This window comes from Rhinolophus sinicus, linkage group LG02, assembly GCF_036562045.2.
Source record: "Rhinolophus sinicus isolate RSC01 linkage group LG02, ASM3656204v1, whole genome shotgun sequence".
NCBI classification, from domain to species: Eukaryota; Metazoa; Chordata; class Mammalia; order Chiroptera; family Rhinolophidae; genus Rhinolophus; species Rhinolophus sinicus.
Window position 1 is genome coordinate 41,954,714 of NC_133752.1, and position 23,441 is coordinate 41,978,154.

Here is a 23,441-nt window from a genome sequence, read left to right on the forward strand (position 1 = left end):
TCAGTAGAGAGTTTTTCTAAAAAGGTGATTAGGCAAAATGACTTTTTATCAGTGTACATTGCAGTTGAATTCTTCGAAAAATCATTGCTTTAAAACCATGAAAAAATTAAATTTTCCTTTAATGCAAATGGTAATGGGTCTTAAGCTCAGACAATTATAAAAATAGAGCGATCCTTTCTTATGAGGAACTCTCCTGAGAATTGCAGATATTTAGCAACCTTTGATTCTGCCCATTAAGCATAAGTATATACAAGTAAACCAGGATTGTAAAATATCTCTCTCTCTCTCTCTCTCTCTCTCTCTCTCTCTCTCTCTCTCCCAAAAAGAAGTCCAGATTTTGTAGTGTGTGTTAATTTCTGCAGTGTAAATACTCCCACTATGGACTATTTCAAGCTACTGATACGATGACAGCACATGAAGTTTTGGAATCAGCCCTTAGAGATTCTCACAGTTGTTCTCACACCACTGGTAAAAATCCTTAATCATTGTGTTAACCAAAATACGACACATTTCCAAACTGTTCCTTTGAGAACCACTGAACAAAAAGCTCTGATAATTGTTACTACCATTTTTTAGGATAAAATTCAAAATCAAAGAATTTTATTGTCACCATCAAATTTGACACTACTTGCTATTTTTTTTCCGTTCTCTTTTATGTACAAATATAAAATGTTCTCCTGTATAAGAACATTAGAAAAATCATGTTTTGGTGCTAATCTATTTAATAAGAACATCCCATTCCCAAGGTAATCCAATCATTAAATCATTCAGTATTTGCTGAGTAGGTCAAGTTCTCTTCTTGGTTTGGGGAAAACTTAATTATTCTAAAAAATTGTATAAGGTAATATAAACATAAAAATACTTCTTAAAAAATCTTAAACGTTTGATATAGTAGATAAAACAGATATGTGGTGATTAGAAAGTTAAATTTTATTAAGGCTAAGGTAATTGGAACTTTTTAAGAACAAATTAAATATGTATGAGCTAATTCTTAAAGTTTACATTTTTGTTTTATAAAGTTGTTATGGAATGAATGTGGTGCTCTCTATACGAAATCAGTTATTTATATTAAGGAATAATATGCGCTGTAGTGAACAGAAAATGGACTTTCTTATTCGCTACATTGTTCATTCAGCTCTGCTCCCTTATCAGCAGTGTAACTTTGGGCGATTTCCTGACATGCAAAATGGAGACTATAATGTTCTTTGTACTGGGTTTTGAGAGGATTAGAAATAACATAACATTTGTTTGGCATACAGGAATTGTATTAGCAACATTACACTATAGGTCTCATTCTACCTCCTGGACTCTTAAATATGCAAGGAGCAATCATTTCTCTTTCCTTTAGACTGTCTAACACAATACATTGCACATTTTTATCTTCAGTAAATATCTGTGGAGTGAATGAGTTCCAAAAACAATGAGCCCATCATGGCACTATTTATTTATTTAAAAGTGGCACAACACACATGCAGATAATCACAACTATGATAACATAATTCTATAAAAATGTGAAAAGGGTCAAAATTCCATAGATAGGCAAAAATGATTATTAGAAAAACAGGGTCTACTGGAATCCACATATACTGTAATTAATTATTGCCTTCTGATTGTTGATTTATTATTAATTTAATATTTATGTCATCTTAGCATTTTCAGTGTATCCCTAAACTTTATCTTATCAGCACCTCTGTGAAGAAGACAGGCAATGCTATCCTTTCAGAGCACATTCAAGAAAAGCCCAGGCACAGTGGCTTCATACCTATTAAGGCTACATACATCAAGGCAATGGCAAAAGAAAGAATATATTCAGGGCAGCAATACTTTTAGTCACTCTATAATTATTAAACCATGCCAATTTTTGTAATAAGGTAAGGAGGATATTACCTTATTTGGGAACCACACTTTGGAATATTCTTGTCTTTAGACCAGCAGCCATAACACTGCTATATCCCTTCTCGGAAATTATTTCAAAAAATGTATTACAAAATTAAGATGAAAAGGAACACAAGTATACATTTCCACAAGAGCATGTCCACATTCTAAGAATATTTTGAAGAAAAGATAGAAAGAAACCTTTCCTTTTTCTATTTAGAGAAAGTACACAGTACTACTTACAGTGTAGACCCCAAGAAGAAAGATTCATTTAATGTGAACACTGAGAAGGAATTCATCTGCTCAGATGGCTTCTCCATGGTCAACTGAGGGCCTGAATTTTATAAATATTAATAGTAAGGGTCTAACAGCTGCTTACTGACAGGGGCTCCTCACGTAATCTGTATGCTGACTGGGAAGAAACTCACACTGAACTCTCTGCTCCCTCACTACGTCCTGCTATTTTATGTGGTCTGAGTCAACAACCACAGGAAACGCTGGCTTCATCTCTCTACCAAGAGACTGAGACCTGCCCCATCCAATCAGAATGGCACAATTTGGATACCTCGTTTACACAAAACAGCCTAACTGAGAACATGGGTAGAAACTTTCCCTATAAAAGGTGGCCTCACCTTTGTTTCAGTGGAACACATCTTAGGTTACTACTTGAATCTGTGTCTCCTGGACTGTAGCTTCTTTGGCTCAAATAAATGCTTACTATTCTTTTTTTTTGTTTTTGTTTTTAAATTTTATATTGTGTTATTTTTTAAATAAATTATTTACTTATTTTTTTCACTTACAGTTAACATTGAATATTATTTTATATTAGTTACATGCGTATAGCATAGCAGTCAGACATTTATATAATTTATATAGTGATCCTCCAATTAGTCTAGTACCCACCTGACACTACACATAGTTGTTGCAATATTATTGACTATATTCTCTATGCTGTACTTTACAGCCCCATGACTACTCTGTAACTACCAATTTGTATTTCTTAATCCCTTTACATTTGTCAACAAGGCTCCCACCCCCCCTCCTTTCTGGAAACCATCAAAACGTTCTCCATGAGTCCGCTTCTGTTTTATTTGTTCTTCATATTCCACATATAAGTGAGATAATATGGTGTTTGTCTTTCTCAATCTGACTTATTTCACTTAGCGTAATACCTTCTGGGTCCATCCATGTTATCACAAATGGTAAAATTTCAGTCTTTTTTTATGGCTGAGTAATGCTTAATTGTATATATGTTCCACCTCTTCATCGTCCAATCATCTATTCAATGCAAACCCTGTCAAAATACCAATGGCATTTTTAACAGAACAACAGATAATCTTAAAATTTATATGAAACCAAAAAAGACCCCAAATGTCCACAGCAATCTTGAGAAAGAACAAAATTGAAGGTATCATGCTACCTGGTATCAAACTATAGTACAATGCTATAGTAATCAAAACAGCATGACATTGGCATAAAAACAGACACATAGATCACTGGAACAGACTAGAGAGCCCAAAAATAAATCTATGCCTGTCTAGTCATTTAATCTGTGACAATGTAAACAAGAATATAAATGGTGCTGGGAAAACAAGACAGATACATTGAAAAAAAACAAAAAAAAAACGGAACTGGACAACCTTCTTATACTATATACAGAATAAACTCAAAATGGATTAAAAACTTAAATGTAAGACCTGAAATCATAAAACTAGAAGAAAACAGGCAGAAAACTCTGACATTGCTCTTAGTAGTATTGTTTCTGATAGATCTCCTCAGGCAAGGGAAACAAAACAAAACAAAACAAAAAATAAACTATAGTTTTTGCACAGCAAAGGAAACCACCAATAAAATTACAAGACAGCCTACAGAATGGAAGAAGATATTCACCAATGATATATATGATGAGGGCTTAATATCCAAAATTTATAAAGAACTCATAAAACTCAACTCTAAAAAAAAATCCAAACAATCCAATTAAAAAATGTGCAGAGAATAAACATTTCTCCAAAGAGGACACACAGATGGTCAATAGACATATGAAAAGGTGATCAAAGTCACTAATCATCAGAGAAATGCAAATTAAAACCACAATGAGATATCACCTCTCATCTGTCAGAATGGCTAATATGAAGAAATCAACAAACAAGTGTTGGTGAGGATGTGAAGATAAGCAAACCCTCATGCATGTTGTTAGAACTGCAAATCAGTGCAGCCACTATGGAAAACAGTTGAGAATTTTCTCAAAAAAATTAAACATAGAACTACTACCTAATGGCCCAGCAATGCTTATTATTCTTTGCTACAGTCTAAAATTAATTTTGGATTAAACCAGAAACTAACAGTATTATTTATGATATTATACTTTAATGATATATATGTGTGTTTTTTTCAGAAATACTGTTTTAGAGCCTTGCCCAATCCCACCATATACATCATCAAACATAGTTTCCTCTTTTAATTATCATGGTAATTTCCCTTTACCTGCTATTAAAAGCAGGGTTTTCTTTTTTCCCCTAACACTCATATTAAAGGTCTTTTAAAATAAAATAGCTTGGCATCCAAAATGATGTCCCTCCATGTATTATTCCTCAAATTCTTAACAAATTTTCCTGGACTCCATAAAAATATGAATTGTTGTGAATTTGCCTATGGAAAATATTGGATGTATTGGGTACTATCAATTATCTCAATGGAAAATGCACACATGTGCAAAAGCTTTCAAATATAAAGATTATAGTGTTCATGTGATTGTATTTTACATCATACTATAACTCAAATATTTCTTGATTTCTGTGATCAAACAAAAATTGTTTCTGAAAGGTATACATTTTGATTTCTCCAAAACATTTTAGGACATGTCAAAGATCATTTATTACAATATTTTCTTCCTTTATTCTTCCAATTTTTGCATAGGGAAACCTGTCTGAAATGTGAGGTCGAGTTCATGAATAAATATATTGTTAAAGATCCAAATCATTTCTTGACTTTTTGTTTCACATATCAATTTGTGGTTAATTGCATGTTAAAGCAAGAACTAGATAAACTGTTATTTTACGGAAGAGTCTGTTATTTCTCTATTTTAACAAGACTAGGAATTTCTGTCTGAGTCCAAAAGTTCAGTAAAATTGTCAGAATTTGCTCTTAGCAAGGGATAGCTATCTATCTTTGCACTAAACTGTATTCAGGTTTATGAAAAGCACTGCATTCTTATTTACAATTTTGATAGAGAATCAAATATTTCCTATACTCCAAAATAAAAGAAAAAAGATTCAGTTTAATTGAACACTAGGACACTTCATTGAATAAAAATTTAGCTAGCCATTTATAAAAAAGCAGTGAGAACTCCAATAAAATTGATTTTTCTCTTGATTTTATATAGCAAGACTTTGAGCTACCAAACATATCTTTAAAAATATAACAACTAATTTTAACAACTGTTAAAATTTCAAACTGTTAGCTTAAAAGACTAGTCAATAGAACAGAGACCAAAGGATAGCTTTATCTCTACACAACTTGGACAGGCAAGATAAATGGAACAGTTTATCGTAAATGGAACAAAGATACGTTGGACAGTTTTTGTTTAGTTTCTTCCTAGGAAGTTATTTCTAACAAATTACTTCACATTTAAAAAATATTAACTTTTATATTTTTCAATAGATAAATTTGTCTCAAGCCAAGGCTTTCATGAAAGCGTGTATGGAACGAAGTGAAAAAAGAAATACAAACAGAAAGTAAATACTAGAAAATAATTATGAGGGCTTGTCATTTACCAGAAACTGTTTGGGATTGGAGAGACATCTGAGTAAATTCTTATTCTTACAACTACTATATTACTTTAGAACTGTATTTCTCATTATACATGTAAGGTAATTCAGGCTTAGAGAGACTGCCTTGCTCAAAGTCACACCGCTATAGGAATTAATTTGCCCCTAAATTTGTGTGACTTGAGAGCACAATTCCCCAAAGCAAATAATATACAGCTTGTAATTTTACTGAAAGAGTGGGGGAGATTGTTTAAAGTACAATCAAATAAAACCACAAAAATATTTTAAAGTGAATGATGTACGTTTCAGATAACATAATTTAAAAAAATCTTTGTCAAGCTCAGTTGTCTCCCATTAGCTTCCTCCCTAAAACTCCAAACTTTCTTTAATACTGTGGTTTCATACCTTTTAATAATATTGCTTTAAGAATGAGAAAGAGTAATGCTGCAATGAACCTAGGGGTGCATAGGAAAGGTCTGACAATGAAGTCCGCGAACTAGTTGCAATGATGTTGCTAACCTTTTTTTGCTATCAGAGGGATTATTAACTATGAATCTGCACAAACTGGACAGACAGTTAACCAAGTTTACTATTTGGAAGTGCTGAAAAGGCTGCATGAAAAAGTTAGACGACATGAACTTTTCGCCAACAATTCATGGCTCTTGCATCATGACAATGCACCAGCTCACACATCACTGTCTGTGAGGGAGGTTTTAGCTAGTAAACAAATAACTGTATTGGAACACCCTCTCTACTCACCTGACCTGGCCCCCAATGACTTCTTTCTTTACCTGAAGATAAAGGAAATATTGAAAGGAAGACATTTTTATTACATTCAGGACATCAAGGGTAATACGAGGACAGCTGTAATGGCCATTCCAGAAAAACAGTTCCAAAATTGCTTTGAAGGGTGGACTAGGCACTGGTGTCGGTGCATAGCTTCCCAAGGGGAGTACTTCAAAGGTGACCATAGTGATATTCAACAATGAAGTATGTAACACTTTTTCTAGGATGATTTTGCAAACTTAATTGTCAGACTGCATATATCTGTATAGATAAATGTTTTCAGATTTTTTGGGTAGATACCCAGAAGAGGGATTGATGGGTCATATGGTAATTGTATTCTTAACTATTTGAGGCACCTTCAGACTGCTTTCTATAGACAGAAACAACAGTTTAGTAGTTACCGGAAGGTATTGTGGGAAGGGGAAGGTAGAAGATGGTAAAGGGGGTCAAATATATGATGACAGAATATTTGAGTTTGGGTGGTGAGCACACAATGCAATATATAGGTGATGTACTATAGAATTGTACACTTGAAACCTATATAACTTTACTAACCAATGTCATCCTAATAAATTTAATTGAAAAATGAGAAAGGGGTCTATATGAAATGAGTTAAATAGGTTCCTAAATAAAATAGTGAGAATACTTCATTATTTTTAATACCAGTAACAAAATAATGAGGTAAGAAAATAGTAATAATTTTATAAGACTAAATTTTCTTGATCTTCTCACTACTACTATTAATGCCTTAATTTGTAAGTTGGTAGTATTTTAACTCGTACATTTGAATATATAATAAGTTGTATCCATATTTATTTTCATCTTATAGGATCTTAAAATATTACAATGGTTGTTTACACATGAACACTATAAAACTATACAATTAAATTATCCAATTTTTTATGCTCTTCTATGATATCCCTGAGAGTGGTCATCCAGTGAATGTTTGAACATCTTCTTTAATGAAGAGCTTTCTACTCCTCAAAGTAGTGAAGATGTTTCCCAGTGTCTTCCTGTAGTACTGTACCTGATGATATCATTGTTTTCACTATTTCTATGTATGCTACAATTAACATTTTGATGTAGAGAGGATTTATTGTAACTGTGCCATTATTGTTTATGAAGTATCCAGTTCTCAGAATTTTACATTGAAATAAAAAGTTATAAAATGTGAATCTGAAAAAAATTGTACGCTCGCAATATGAATATTCATGCAAGTAGTCTTCTATATTAAGAGAAGCAGTATCTTTTTGTTGAGAAAGTCTTCATTAAAGTTCAAAATATGTGTCCTAAAAAGAATGGGAAGCAATTTGACTATGACTTAAAGTATTATAGTCATAACAATTTAGTGTTAAAGCTAGAAGAGGAAATTAACCTGAATCTTATTAGATAAGATATTGTAAATTAAAGTTAAATAGTGAAGTGCAGAAAGATGTAATGACATCAAAACCAGTTACTATTAAAGTAACCAGAAAAACTGGACTATTATGCACCATTTTATGCTAATGAGTATAGAAACAAAAACAGTTACTGTATATACATTTAAGAAGGTAACTACTCATTAGCTTCAAGTCTAAAAGAAAATTGAATAACCACTACATCATACACAAAATGGTATATAGTGCTGTGATATTTTCTATCTTAAGCAATAAACCCCTTCTCAGCTTGGATATAGATAAATGACCGTGTCTTGCTTTCGAATGCATTTCTCAGTACATGTCACTCACATTCCTTAAAGTTCCACTCAAACCTCATCTCCTAATGGACACTTTTAATGATGATACTCACCAAACTGGGACATTCCTTTATCTCCATACCTTACATTTACGAGTGTGTTCATTTAACACATAATTTTGTGAACATTTCATGTACTGAAACCCATGCTTAAGTTAAGGTTAGGAATACAGTAATAGACAAGTGTGTTATCTGTAACCCTACAGAACAGGTAGAGTAACAGCTATTTATGGAGCACTTACGATGCCAAGTGCTTGGCCTACCTTACTTAATGTTCAAAACAACTTTGTTAGACAAGTTTGCTGGTTACAACTTTTAGCTTCTGTATTTTCTTTGTGGAATGGCAAAAGTCATTCTTACTTATGAGAAGAGATAGTTAAATCCATCTCCTGTAATTTTATTCTTGCCAGAAAGAAATAGGACCAGTGAGCACATGATTCATCCCTGAACATTGTTGAATTACAATTATCATCTGTGAGATGAAAGAGAATCATTCCAGTGTTCTAATTTAGAACCTCACCTTCATCAGACAATAATGAAATTTGGGACACCTAGACTGCTAAATATTTGAATTCTTGGAAGAGTTTAGAATGGGAATAGTTGTTAGGATTATTGCATGTGAAGTCATACAGGCATTTTTCAAATTATAACCTCTATATCGAGAGTTATTTTTACAAATAATGAGAAAACACATACAAGAGGCGAAGTATAGAATTAGCAGTTAATAAATGCTCATAGGTAACCATTTATTATTAAAGTATTAGAGATAAGATCTATGTTAAGTAATGAATTTATCAACCAATAAAAAACAGGGCAGTAAACTGATTTAATTATATATAATAATCACGGTGACTATCTCTAAGAAAATAACTAGAGAAAACAGACAAACTTTAATCTGAGAGACTTTGGTTAGATAAAAGGTAGAACTGCTGACAGATGTATCGAGGGTTGCTAATTTGTTTAATAAATTGTCAAGACAGAGAACGAATTTTCATTTTATGTCTGTTTATTAGTGCTAATTTTCTGGGTGATGTTGCTCAAGTTGAAAATACACATACACACAAACACACACACACACACACACACTCCAAGTTTATTGGAAAGCAAGTTGTTTGCCAAGTTGTTTGTTATCCCAAGAAGGTCTTTGAAAAGGCTAATATATTGTTAGCAAATACAAACCATGATCACTGCTCACAAGACAAGTACTACTTAGAGTTGCATCCAGAACAAGTCATTTAAAGTGTAATTACTCATATAATACAGCATGTTTGTTCTTGGGCAGATTGCAGCAGGAAGAAATATGAAGAAATCAATTTGCATAAAAACCCTTAAAATCTAAATAATTTATCCTTTCACTCAATACAAAAAAAAAAAAAAGATGTCATTAAAAAAACTATATTGTAATACAAATATGATCAAGAGTTGGTGATTATAAATCCATTTCAACCCCTGTAATTAAAGGGACACATTCAATGCGGCTCACTTGCAACATATTTGGTCTACCAAAATGCTTCTCAAATCCTGATGTAGACAGAACAATCTGTTATTCCCTTTATGAAATAAATACTCGTTAATTTAGGTGGAAAATAAGCGTATCTAATAGATAACAATATGGGTACAAATTACTTATACTTTCTACAATAACTTGGGATAAAATCTCCTGTTCATTACCGAAGTGAGTCTCCTACCTTCCAAATATAATAAGTAAATAATGATAAATTTAATTGTCAAGAAAATAATTACAAAATATTTAAAAATAGAACATTATAATTATTTAGTGAAATTATATACAGTAGAGTATAAAGAGAAGGAATATAAATTCATGCTTGATTCTTTTGGATATGAAGCTGAATTCAGTTTGTTTATAAAAGGAAAACTGTACGCCTCTCTTTCACTGAGTATTCACAATCATCTACTGTTGTGTTTTGGGTTTTTCTTTTTTTGTGTGTGAGTGTATCTGGAATGTGTTATGTGATATAAAGCACTGGCTGATAAAGAAGTAGAATACTCATCTAGAGTATTCATATGAAAACAAACAGAAAGGAATCATTTTGTTCATGTCTAATTTTGAAAATGGTATGTTAGCAGCTGTTTATTATACTTAGACATTTCTGTGGGTGATCCATTTCTCTCAGACCATTTGAATTTGCGGAAGAAAGGCTAGAGAACAAGAGGCATATGAGAGGAAAAAAATAGGTAGAAAATTATTTTTTAAAGGGAAAAACTAAATAGCAAAGCTTTTCATTATATTTCCATATTTACATTATATACTCATATATACTCAGAGAATGGAAAATATAAGATAGAAAAGTAAGAACTACTTTAAGCAATTCCAATTCTGGGTATTTTTCCAAAGAAACTAAAACACTGATTCAAAAAGATATATGCACCACGATGTTCACTTAAGTGCTATTTACAATAGCCAAGATACGGAAACAACTGAAATGCCTATCAATAGACGACTGGATAAAGAAGATGTGGTACATATATACAATGGAATATTACTCTGCCTTATAAAAGAGTGGAATTTTACTATTTGAGATAACATGGATGGACCTAGAAGGTATTATGCTAAGTGAAATATGTCATACAGAGAAAGACAAATAGCATATGTTCTCACTTACATATGGAATATAAAGTATAAAATAAACAAACAAAACAGAAGCAGACTTATAAACACAGAGAACATTTTAATGGTTGGGGGATGGGTGAAAATGTGAAGGGATTAAGAAATACAAATTTGTAGTTACAGAATAGTCATGGGGATGTAAAGTACAGTATGGCGAATATAGTCAACAATGTAAAAATACGTATAGTGCCAGGTGGATCTAGACTTACCAGAGAGATCCTTCATAAATTATATAAATGTCTAACTAGTACACTGTACACCTGAAACTAGTATGAAATACTATTGAATGTCAACTATAATTGAAAAAAAAAGTCATGGGGATGTAAAGCACGACATAAGGCATATAGTCAATGATGTTGTAATAACCACATACAGCGTCAGATGGATAATAGAGTTATTGCAAAGATCACTTTGTGAGGTATACAAATGTCTAATCACTATGTTATTTTGTACACCTGAAACTAATACACCATTGTATGTTAACGGTAATTGAAAAATATTTTTTAAATTGAAAATTAAAAATTAAATAATACAATTTTCATTAAACAGATTTATGTAAATTAATTTTTCAATTTCATCATAACTCCCTAGATAGCTTTTGTTCAAGTTGGGGTAAAACAATGGAAATGCTATTATCAGATTTCATAGCATTTTAATTTTAATTCTACTAGATAGTTCTAGTACTATGGAACAGATTTCAGGGGCAGTCTCACCGTGTTTCCCCGAAAACAAGACCTAATGGGAAAATAAACCCTAGCATGATTTTTCAGGATGACATCCCCTGAACATAACCCCTATTGCATCTTTTGGAGCAAAAATTAATATAAGACCTGGTCTGATTTTCGTATTTTCGGGGAAACACGGTGGTATCACTTGCTTTAGTAATAATGGAGTTTAATTGATATACTTGAAGCCTAATGCTTTTTTCGCCTTTTTTTTTTTTTTTAGTTCATCTCTTGGTCATTTTCATGTGACCATAATTGTTGTACTTCTGACCTTTAATGACTTTCATTCTATCTATACCAATCAGCTGTTTTTAGTTCTACCTTAGTATATTAAGTCATAGCTGCAGCCACGTGGAGTTTAAAATATATGGTTCCTAGACCGAAAATAGAGGATTTATTCCCTGGAATCTCCACAATTATGAAATAAGTAATGAAGACTGTTGTTTCTAGTGGTTTAATCACTTTATTAATCATAGCACTTAAAGAAAGGAGAGCATGGTAATACAAAAAGAAATGCTTATAAGAAAATTGAAATATTTTGCAATGATTATTTTACCTTAGAGTCTAATCTAACTTGAAAAATTATGTTTCTATATAACTTCTTTAATGTAAAACCCATCTATTTTAATATACTGCAGATATATGTTTTCGTAGAATAACCATCTGAGTAAATCGGGATAATTACAGACATATTTCAGAGGACAGGGTTGATGAAATGTTATTCTAAATGAGTCCATACTTGTTCTCTGTGTTCAAAATTGGATAGTTAGTCACATGAGGCAGAATATTCCCATAATTTCCAGGTTTAAATGAGACTACTGGTCTTTAAAAGATGAGAGAATATTTTTTCTCCATTTTGGCTAGTAAAGATAATTTAATTAAGCCTAAACCTGTATTATATTTTACTAAAGATTTTCATCATTACAGGATCAAGCTATGAACCAGGGCCTGCTATTATTCACTTTATTGTGAATTAACTTACTCTTTCAAAAGTTCAAATAAGATGCTATCATTGAAATCTGCTCACTCATAATATCAATGTCTTTTAATATCAAAGTTCGAAAATATTGAAATAATATTGAGAATGAAAGCTAATGATAAATGATACTTTGTTTTGGCACTCAATAATAACAGGTCTCCCTTCACAGCATTCCTAATCACAGGTATGATAGAAGATATGGGATTCAAGAGGGGGGAATGCAATCTTCAATATATTTTCATTCTGATAATGAGAAAAAAACTACTTTGTATTAATTATTGGAGAACATAAAAACATTTAAATAGCTATCATACTCTATTATTGAATGAATGATTTCTCCCAAGTCACATGAAAAGTAGATGTGTTATTAAGGATTTAAACTCAAGACTATCACAAATCTTCCCCTGTGATTTTCGCCAACTATACAGCAATCTAATGATTTACCTTGACTTCATCATCAAAAAGAATAAGAACGATTGTCAACTACGTTTTCATGGAAAGATTGTCAATCAGATTTGGGTTTTCTAAGTTGGTGAAATCAATGGAAAACTTTCAACTTTGATGTGTGGTACAAAAAATAACAATAGTCAACCATGTTTCCAACTATGTCTACACTGCTATTAAATATGTAAATGAAAGGTAAGAGGATAAATTCTCTTTGAAATATAAGCTTTTCTTCTAGTTCAAAAGACAAGCTTAGATTAAATTCTGGATCCCGCCTTGAGCATTAATATATAGTCTTGCTACTGAAAGTAGTAATCAGACTAATAAAATCCATCTAGAGCTACTTTAAAAGATTTAAATAACTATTTTTCTTTGAAACATGCATGCAAAAATCAGTTATAATTATATTTTCAAATGAATAATTAAGCATAAAGGTTTACATTCTTCTAAACACAACTTTAACAATTTAGACTAAAATATACTTTTGAAAATTTTAAATAATATCTATTATAAAATTGTAGTCCTTTTAAATCTATAGTGACCGAAATGTTTTATACTAATAATATATTACTAATTGGCCTAAATCTTCTGATTGTGGCCTTAATAACCTTTACTTTACTGTTAAGTATATTTATGAGTATAGAATATTTGTTCCTACTGGTGAAACAGCAAAATTTTTACATACCTACTACACTTTATCAATGATAAAATATTTCAGTTAAATATTGACTTTATAGATTTTAAAATGACATAGTAAATCTTTTTATTCAAATATTCCAAGAAACAACTCCCCCATTCTTCTCATATTTTATTCTCTTTGCTTTTTAAAAAGATTTCATTCTCATTTGTGGTTTTGTTTCAGACTTGACATCAAAAAATAAAATGAAGAAAAGGGGATGAGTCATTTGTGTGTTTCTCTTGTTAGGGTTGGGGTGGGTGACAAACTTGAAGACAAAAGGAATAATCAGATCTGAACTAAACATAGTTGTATTTTTAATGTGTGTGTGTGTGTGTGTGTGTGTGTGTGTTAGAAATTTAAACCATATGCTTTTTCAAAAAAAACATTTTTAAGAATAAAATTATTTTTATTGTTAAAAGCCAGTTGCCTCTGTTCTCCCTTGGGCAAAAGCTAGGAGAGACAAAAGCCTTTATACTTTTTTATTTTTTAAATGTTGACTGTACTGCCTTGCATAACCACCTTCTCCTTTGGCTCTCATACATCTAGAGGGTAAAGGGGGTCAAATATATGATGATGGTGGGAGAACTGACTCTGGGTGGTCAACACACAATGTGGTATATAGATGATGTATTACAGATTTGTACACTTGAAACCTATGTAATTTTACTAACCATTGTCACCCCAATAAATTTTAATATAAATAAATAAATATATACATATGTACTAGATTCAGATTTGTAAAAATCTCTTTGAAAAAAATATAAAATTATGAAGGCAGTATTAGGTATGACAATGATTATTTATTTAAAACAAACAAAGAATCACAAAGAATTACAAATTTTAAAATTAGCCAAATACCCGAAACATCACAAAATGTATAAAAGTAACATATTTTTGTCAATTAACTATCAAACATAGCTCTATAAATATATTTTGTTTATCCTTTATGGCACATATCATGTCTTCATATGATAACATCATGGGTTATAAGGCATGTATTTTCCAATTTAGAAAAACATCTGTTAAATTTCTTTAATACATGAGAAGCTATACATATTATTACTACTTTGTAATACTAAAGGTTTGTGTGGTACAAACATAGGGATACTGATCAATTCTATTTTCACATGATTATCATAAAAAAAGAAAAACTATACGGTACATTTATGATTATAATATATTGCATTATCTAGTAGGTTTAGTATAACCCTGACAGGTAGAACTTCTGTTGTGATTAGGTATTAATGAAAACCAAATCCTTCACATTTAATCTTACATTTCTAGCTCTGTATATTTAAATTTTTACTTTTCCTTGACTTCCCACATACCTTGGGGCCAGGTACCATAGGACAAGTTATAATACAAATGATAGCCCTGCTCCTTTGTGTTATAATGAATTTTCACAGTAGGTGGGAGGAATATTCCTATAAATCATTCCTGTACAGTCAGAATTATTTAAACTCCAGTTGAACTACATAAAATATATCGCATACAATTTAAACTAAAAGTATCCACAAAACAAAATCCTTTCAGTAGGATTCAACAAATGCTACTGGCCAAACACCACTGTACTTGAGGAAAAATGTGACTGAAGTTGGAATAGTAACAGAAAAACTTACTTTTTCCTCCTTTGATAAAAGCCCATGTTCGTGAATACACATTATAAGTGTCCTGCTTGTGGCCTTGGCAAGGTATATCTGCCAGTAGGATACATGTTAGTAAGAAGCTCCAAGTTTCATTTGCTTTGTAATAAGCCTGTCTCTGCACCCATGAGTCACTCCTTACATATCTGGCATCTCTTATATTTCTCTACTAACAAATAAAGTAAAAAACAAACAACAACAAAAAAACAGAAACAAAAGCAAACATTATTTTACAAATTCCACTGCCAACCTGTTTTAAAAAATAGAAAGAACTCTAATGTCTCATTTTCCAGTCCCCTCATGAATCCTTACGCATCTAGGTTTCCAGTCTCCTCTCCATGACCATTCCTCTAAAATTCCTTTCAATATGATAACCATTGAGGGCCTATAATTTCAAAATTAAACGTACAGTGTAACACTTATCCTATGTAACATACATGCTGGTGACGCCCTTTTTTTGACATCATCCTGGTTTTCTTCTTCTCTCTCTGATCCTTTTCAATATTTTCTATGAACTTCTCTTTCTCTATCCTCACTCTAAATGTTTCAGTCTCCAGAGTTAGTTCACTACTTCTCACTCTGTACTCTTTGCATAAACTTCTAGGGTATAGGGTTATGTCGTTTGAAACACTATAATGTATATTTATATAAGGCTGTACTGAAAATCTATACGTGCAAGTCTGATGGGCATCTCAAGCTGACCTGCTTACAATTAAACTGCTTTCCCCTTTTCATTCGGGAAATTTTATAACATAAAAACAAAGGGGACTACTTCAATAAGCATTCATCTATCCAATGCCAACACTAACTGCAGAGATTAAGAAACGTTCCCAATCTTATTTATCCATACAAAGATTTGATTTTATTTTGTTTTGTTTGATATTAACTAAAACCCAATATGTTATGTCTTCCCATTGGTAAACACATCAATATGCATATCTAATTATAATAAGGGCTTTTTAGATAACCTACTCAATAAAATCAATAATAAATCCTGAATATAATCTAATACTGAGTTTATAAATTTTCCTGATTGTTTCAAAAAGTTCTGTTTTAAGTTGGGTTGTTAAATCAGGACACAAGTTCCATAAATATCATTTGATTACTGTATCTCCAAAGTCTCTGTTTACTTCTATACTATCACCTGTACTCCCTCTCTCTTTTCTTGACATTGCCTTGATTGCTTCTTTGTGGTTGTGGTTGACTTTTTCCACTAGTCTCCAATAAACTGGTAATTAGATTAAACATTTTGATAAATTATAGGGCCATTTTCATAGAAAAATACTTCCTATATGATGCTGAACATTTCCTAGTACATCACATCATGAGGTACGTAATACACAGTTGTCCCACTTTGAGTACTGCTGAGACTCACTTTTAGGTTCAGGTGTTGTCACGCTGAGACCTATCTTATGAAATTCCCTATCAATATCTATCTAATTGCTGCATCCATCGGTGATCATCACCGGGACCTATGATGTTATTATAGGTTGCAAAGTGGTGACTTTTTCTAATTTTATAATCCCTTCTGCACCTGTTAGAATTTATCTCTAAAAAGGAACTTTCCCTACATGAAAAACTGTCCATACAATATAGGTAGGATAAATGCTTGATCCTTTCTTTGTAACTATTTATTAAAATTGACTTCTTATCCTTCATCTTACTTATTCTTACACCCATATTTGCTTATGTGGCTCCTGAGTCACAATTTAGAATGTATTCTGCAGTTCTTCCTCTCCCTTACTCAGTGTAATTGTAGCCAATTTTTGTCCAGCTCTAAAGCTCTTCTCTGCTCTCTGCTTCTCCACTGCCAGTAATTTAAGTAGATTTTCAGGAGTATTGCTTATCAATGGGCAGCAAATCCGATTCTAGAACTCTGGCCTTGACTTGCAACTCATCCTCTACACAACGACTGAAGTGATGATTAAAAGTACAGAATCTCCTAACATCATTAAACAGTATAAAATCCTTAAATTCTTCAAGGGCCCCTCAACATTCTAAGGTAAAATCCAAGGAAAGCCTTTTGTGATCCATCCCTGTTTTGGGCCAACCTCCCTGCCTAAAATTCCTCACTAAGCTTCCCAGGCTGCAGTTTCATTCTATTCAATAAGGTCTCCTTTCGTCATCCCAGATAGAAAAAGTCATTTTGATCTGTATGTATTCCCTTAAAATCTTCAGGCAAATTCTGTGACTGTACCAATTAGGTGGCTGGATGATTTGTATACTCTCAGGAGCTTGCTCTCTCACTAAAAAGAAAGTGCCTCTAAAGCAAGAATATTGTCATCACTGCTGAATCCCCAAATCTAGGGCAGGTATATGTCATGTACATGATAATGTTGAATTGTGATTGGTCCTGTGAAGCTGATTATACTTATGTTCCTTTCTGGACCACTAAACAGGCTCAGCTTTGGTGTCTGTTTTTCATTCTCTTTACTCACACCCACTGAGGGCTCATCTGCTCTAGATTTCTCATATTTTACCCAGTTTCCTGCCTTCTGTTACCTACAGTGCAGCTTCATTCAGATATTTCTACTAAAGTGCTTTCTCTGCTATATACATATGAAAACACTCCTTACTAACCCCATACACGTTTTGCTTATTTCTATTTCTTTACTCATACTGTCCACTTCTATGACATATCCTTCCTCCTTCCTGCAAGATTTTTTTAACAATATTTTCTTTGGGTGATGACCTAGAAGCAAATATAGTAGAACATGTTCAGAGGCTGCCCTAGGATGCTTGACGCCGTCCTTCATTTTTAGTCTGTGAAAGCTGAATTTACAAGATTTAATCACACACTAGCTGGATTTCACCCACCACGTACATATGTATGCTTTGTCTTTTTAAAAGGACTGTAAATCTCTAAAGACTACAGGTAAACATTATTCCTCTAATACATACTGAGAATGCTGCTAAACATTGTATATTCTTTACATGCCTATATAAATACAAAAATCCTGACCATCTAAATGAATGGATATTACTCTATAGTACTAATCATCTTAAAAATTATTTTCAAAGTCATATTTCATTTTTAACTCTGTCATTTTAAAAAGGAAAATTTTCAATATTGGAACAAAGAATACAAAGATCAATCTACAAGCAATAATTCTTAAGACAACATAATTAAAATCTATAATTAATATACATACACCCATAACCAAGGTAACAAGGGTTAATTAGTCAAGTTAAGCTGTCCAGTGAATTCATTTCTTTTATCATATTTTCCAGTTTATTGAACAGTTTCTTAATTGTCTAGATCATGAACCACCCCAAGTTGTGTTTTAGGGGTAGTAACTATAATGATGCCATTTCATGTTTTTCCTTCTTTTGTCCCTCACGCCAACTAAATAGAAAATATTAATTCAAGCAATCTCTCCACATGTTTTGCAAACAATAAAACTTAGTGATTCAAATTATGGGGGAAATATCCTTTTGTTTTTATCTTTAGCATTATAAACATAACTATTTACAAGAAAATACCGGCAAGGGAGTAGAAAACAGATCACCGTAACCAGGCCCCTGTACTGAAAACTCAGATCAATAACCATGTTGTTAGGAGCCAGTATTGCTATAGTTACATAAAGTGGAAAAACATGTTTTCTAAGTAATCTGCTTATTTAGTGAAGGCTGGGGTTGCAGGTTCACTATATAAAGTGTTACACACTTATTTTCAATTACTCATGAAGCATTAAAAGAAATGCACTGAAACCTAATCAAAATTTTTGTAGCTTGCTTGTATGCTACTAACATACCAAGTTAGGAAGCTAGAGACTTAAATTTTTGCAGTCCTTCTTATTACCTTTGCCATAGCGATCCTAATAGAGAATCGGTAGTCATAAATGATCTCCCTTGTAAGTGTATTTGGAAATATTCATTTAATGCTTCAGCTATTTTAGTGTCTCAGGTGACTACGTCTCCTATTATAACTTGTAGTACTGTTTCTCCCCCCTCCTGTTAACTCTTCCTATATAGAACTAAAAATAATTTTGAATATTTCCAAACCCTCTTGAGTTACGTGTGTGTATGTTTGTGTGTACCACATATTAACTGGTATATAATTCTCACCTTATTCATTAATACTTTTAAAATAACCAGTGTTCAGAATGTATTCACTAGCCCCAATAACTTCAAATTTACTTTCCAAATATGATTAGAACAATTTTTTAAATTCCTTCTTTCCTAGCTCTATTCACTTTTCCTGGTGCATTAATGTGATCAGAAGCATTTAAAATTCATTATTCACATTGGAAAGGGTTGTGAAAGCTTACTTTTCTCTCATTGTAGTAAATGCATGGAGATCCCATTAGGACTGATAGTCTGTAACTACAAAGGGAGACATATGCCCCATTACTTCATGCCATTCTTCAAAGCGGGTTCTCACTGATATTTTTATCATGAGTCTTTTTTGTGTGTCTTTTTTCACTTAGCCATATCCTTATCGCTCCATATGGACCAATACTCACCTAGAAAACTCAGAAAGAATGTGATTTTAAAAGGGAGATTTTAAAAGATGAAAGCATGTATATGATGGGGTGCCCACTTGGGTAGGTGCTTAATTTAGTTTTATGCTGGATTGACCAAATTTAAGGCTTGAATTTTGGTATCTAAAAACACAAGTATCAAAGTTTTCTGCTTTTAATGCCCTCCTGCAAAAACAACGAATAACATCAGGGGCTGTGTTGAAAGCACTCTAAGATGAATTCACTCTCATTCACTAGACAATAACTTAAAGATTTTCTTTTTTCTATTTCTCTATTTTGTATCCTTTCCTCCCTCCCTTCCTTCCAACAATATAAGGTAATTAAGGAAAACTCCATATACATGAGACATCCAACTCTTTGAGACTTACTCCTGTACTTTCTGTAGCATCTACAAAAGATTCCATTGACTATTATTAACTTGATCGATTTCCTGCTATCCATAGGGTGTCTGCTTTCATTCATGCCACTGTAAATATATTGGTGTTCTTTTTTGAAAATATTACATTATACTTTGTCATCACTTATAAGGTAGATATCTTAGAGCCCTTTAACTCCTCCATGTTTTCATCAGCGTGGAATACTGCCCTATAACTTCTCTCTGGCTCCGATAAAATCTATAATGCAGCCCTTCTTTTTAAAGCTTGTGCCTTTTCAAATGTTCTGTAGTAAACAAATGTCCCTGCATCTTCACTTATTGGGTCTTAAATAAAACCTAACTCAACTGAGAGTTCTCAAGTTCCTCTGCAGCTTTCCTCAGGACTGTCTCCTTATTCTCATTTCTCTTACACATTTCAGGGCCAGGAGGTGGAAGCAGCTTTCTTTAAAGTTGCGTCCAAGTCACTTCTCTTCTATATTCAAGTACAAATTCCTGCTTCTTTGTTTCTCATGTTATCTATCTGTATCTCTAATACAAATATTTCTACCAAATCTTTGATGATCTTTCTACTGCAAGGTCAGCCACCATCCTAGGTGACTTCAGGGTACATAGGAATGGTCTATCCAACACCATAACTTCACAGATATTTAAACTTCTCCATTTTAGTAACCATTATTCCCACTGTTCTTTAACCACTTGTCCCCATGATTATGTCCTGGAAGCTGTCATCAGCCTGAATTAGTCTAACTCCGGTATCTTAAATTCAAATATCCTACTCTTTGAACATTATCTTTCTGGCTCTTTCATTTCCTTAAATGCACCATAGATACTTTTACACCTTACAGATTCCATTAATTCCTTTTTTCCTCCATTTTCCACCCCACACTCACCCCTAGCGTAGCTCAGCCTTTTCCTTGTCTAATGTCTTCTGCTAACCGGCCCAGTCATCATGGTTCATTATGCAACATAGTCTCCCATTACCATCTTGTTCTTCTATACTACTATTCTTTCACCCGAACCACAAGTCTTAACTCTGAAACCATGCTAGAAGCAGCTTTCTCTATTCCTTTATCATAGTGTATAAACATCCATTTCCAAGTTTAGCTTCATTTCAATTTATAGTCAGTAAATTCAGCTTGACCCCTCAGCATTAGTCATTCTGATAGGATGAATAATGGTCTCAGAGATGTCCACCTCCTAGTCCCTGGAACTTGAGAATATGTTAGGTTACATGGCAATCAGGAATGAAGGTAGCAGATGGAATTAAAATTGTTAATCAGTTGACTTTAAGACAATGAGATATTACTGGGTGTTTTGGGCACATACAATACAATCAAAAGGCTTTTTAAACGTGGAAAATGGAAATGGAAGAGTCATTGTCAAGAGTGGGGATGTGAGAAGTATTATCCAGTCATCAATGGCTTTGAAGATAGAAGGGGACCACAAGCCAAGGAATTCAGACAGCATCTAGAGGCTGGGAAAGGCAAGAAAATGGTTTCACTCTAGAGCCCAGAGCAGAAAGGAATGCAGCCCTATTGACACCTTGATTTCAGCTAGTAAAACACACGTCAGACTTCTGAAATACAGTACTTTAAAGTGATAAACTTCTGTTTTTCTAAGTCACTATATTTATAGTAATTTGTTATGGCAGCCAAAGGAAACTAATATACCCATTAACTTTATATGTTCCCATATCTAGGATTCATTTCCTTTTTTTTTTTTTTCCTGCAGGTATTCCAAGCTTGCATTTAACTATTGATTTCCAAAAAAAAAAAAAAAGGCAACTTTGAATGCTCCATTGAGAAGTGTGTGGTCAGAAGCCACAGTTTTCCTTAACTTTCTTTCTCTTAATCTACAAATTTATGTGAAGGGCGATTCATTCTCACCAACTTTTCTTAAAAATAGAAGTCCCACTTTAAGTCCATTTCACCAACCTTCTACAGGACATTACTCAAACTCTCCTCTTTCTTATACTCTTTCCTCCTAGAATGGGAGAGACTTGAAAGTATTAGAGGATTTAAAATAATTCTCCCTTTGCCCTATAATCTAAAGCTACAGTTCTATCTCTTCCTTCCACTTCTTATTCAAAGTTCTTGTAAGTGTAGTCACTTTTTCTTACTCCTATTCTCTTAGCCTTTGTTGTCTGTCTGATTCTCCACGGCACCCTCTACTTGTTGAATATATGTTTTTTAATCCTTCATTTTTTTTTTTAGAGCTGTTTTAGGTTCACAACAAAATTGAGAGGAAGATATAGAGATTTCCCATATACCAACTGCTCCCACACAGGCAGAGCCTCACCTATAATCAACATCACTCACCAGAGTGGCACAATTGTTATCAAGGATGAACCGACACTAATACATCATAATCATTCGAGGTCCACTCTTGGTGTACTTCCTATGGTTTTAGACAAATGTAAAATGACTCTTATACTCATCATTGTAATGCCATATATACTATTTTCTCTGCCCTAAAAATTCCTTATATTTCACTCATTCATCTTACCAAACACACACACACACACACACACACACACACACACACACACACACACACACACACACACACACACACACACACACACACGTCACTGCAGGCAATAACATATTTTTTTCATTGACTCCACAGGTTTGCCATTTCCAGAATGTCATATAGTTCGAGTCATGTAATATGCAGCCGTTTCACTCAGTGGCTTCTTTCACTTAGTAATGTGCATTTTAGTATCATCCATGCATTTTCATGGATTGGTAACTCATTTCTTTTTAGCACTGAGTGATAGTCCAATGTCTGCATACAACAATTTATTTTTCCATCCACTTACTGAAGGATACCTTGGTTGCTTCCAAGTGTTTGGCAGTTATTAATAAAGCTGCAATAAATATCTGTGTGCAAGCTTTTGTGAGAACATAAGTTTTCAACTCTTTTGAGAAAATACCATCGAGTATGATGACTGGATAGTATGGTGAGAGTTATGGTTACTTTTCTAAAAAACTGCCAAACTATCTTGCAAAGTGGCTGAACTATTCTCTTTTTGCCCCAGCAATGAAGAGTGTTCCTGCTCCTCCATATCCTCACATTTAATGTTGTCAGTGTTCTGGATTTTGGCCATTCTAATACATGTACAGTGGTAGATCACTGTTGTTTTAATTTGCCTTACTCTAATTACACATGATGTGGAGGATATTTTCATGCACTTATTATCCATCTGTATGTCTTCTTTGGTGAGGTGTCTGTTAAGATCTTTGGCACCTTATTAAATTGGGATGTGTATGTTTTTACTGTTGAGTTTTAACAGTTCTTTGTATATTTTGGATAACAGT

The 23,441-nt window shown here is 32.9% G+C and overlaps 1 protein-coding gene across 3 annotated transcripts in view; it reads right to left on the reverse strand.

The window, feature by feature from the left end:
* Positions 1-23,441, reverse strand: part of GRID2 (glutamate ionotropic receptor delta type subunit 2) — a 1,327,069-nt gene that overhangs the window by 1,110,716 nt on the left and 192,912 nt on the right. The gene's annotated exons all lie outside the window — the stretch shown is intronic.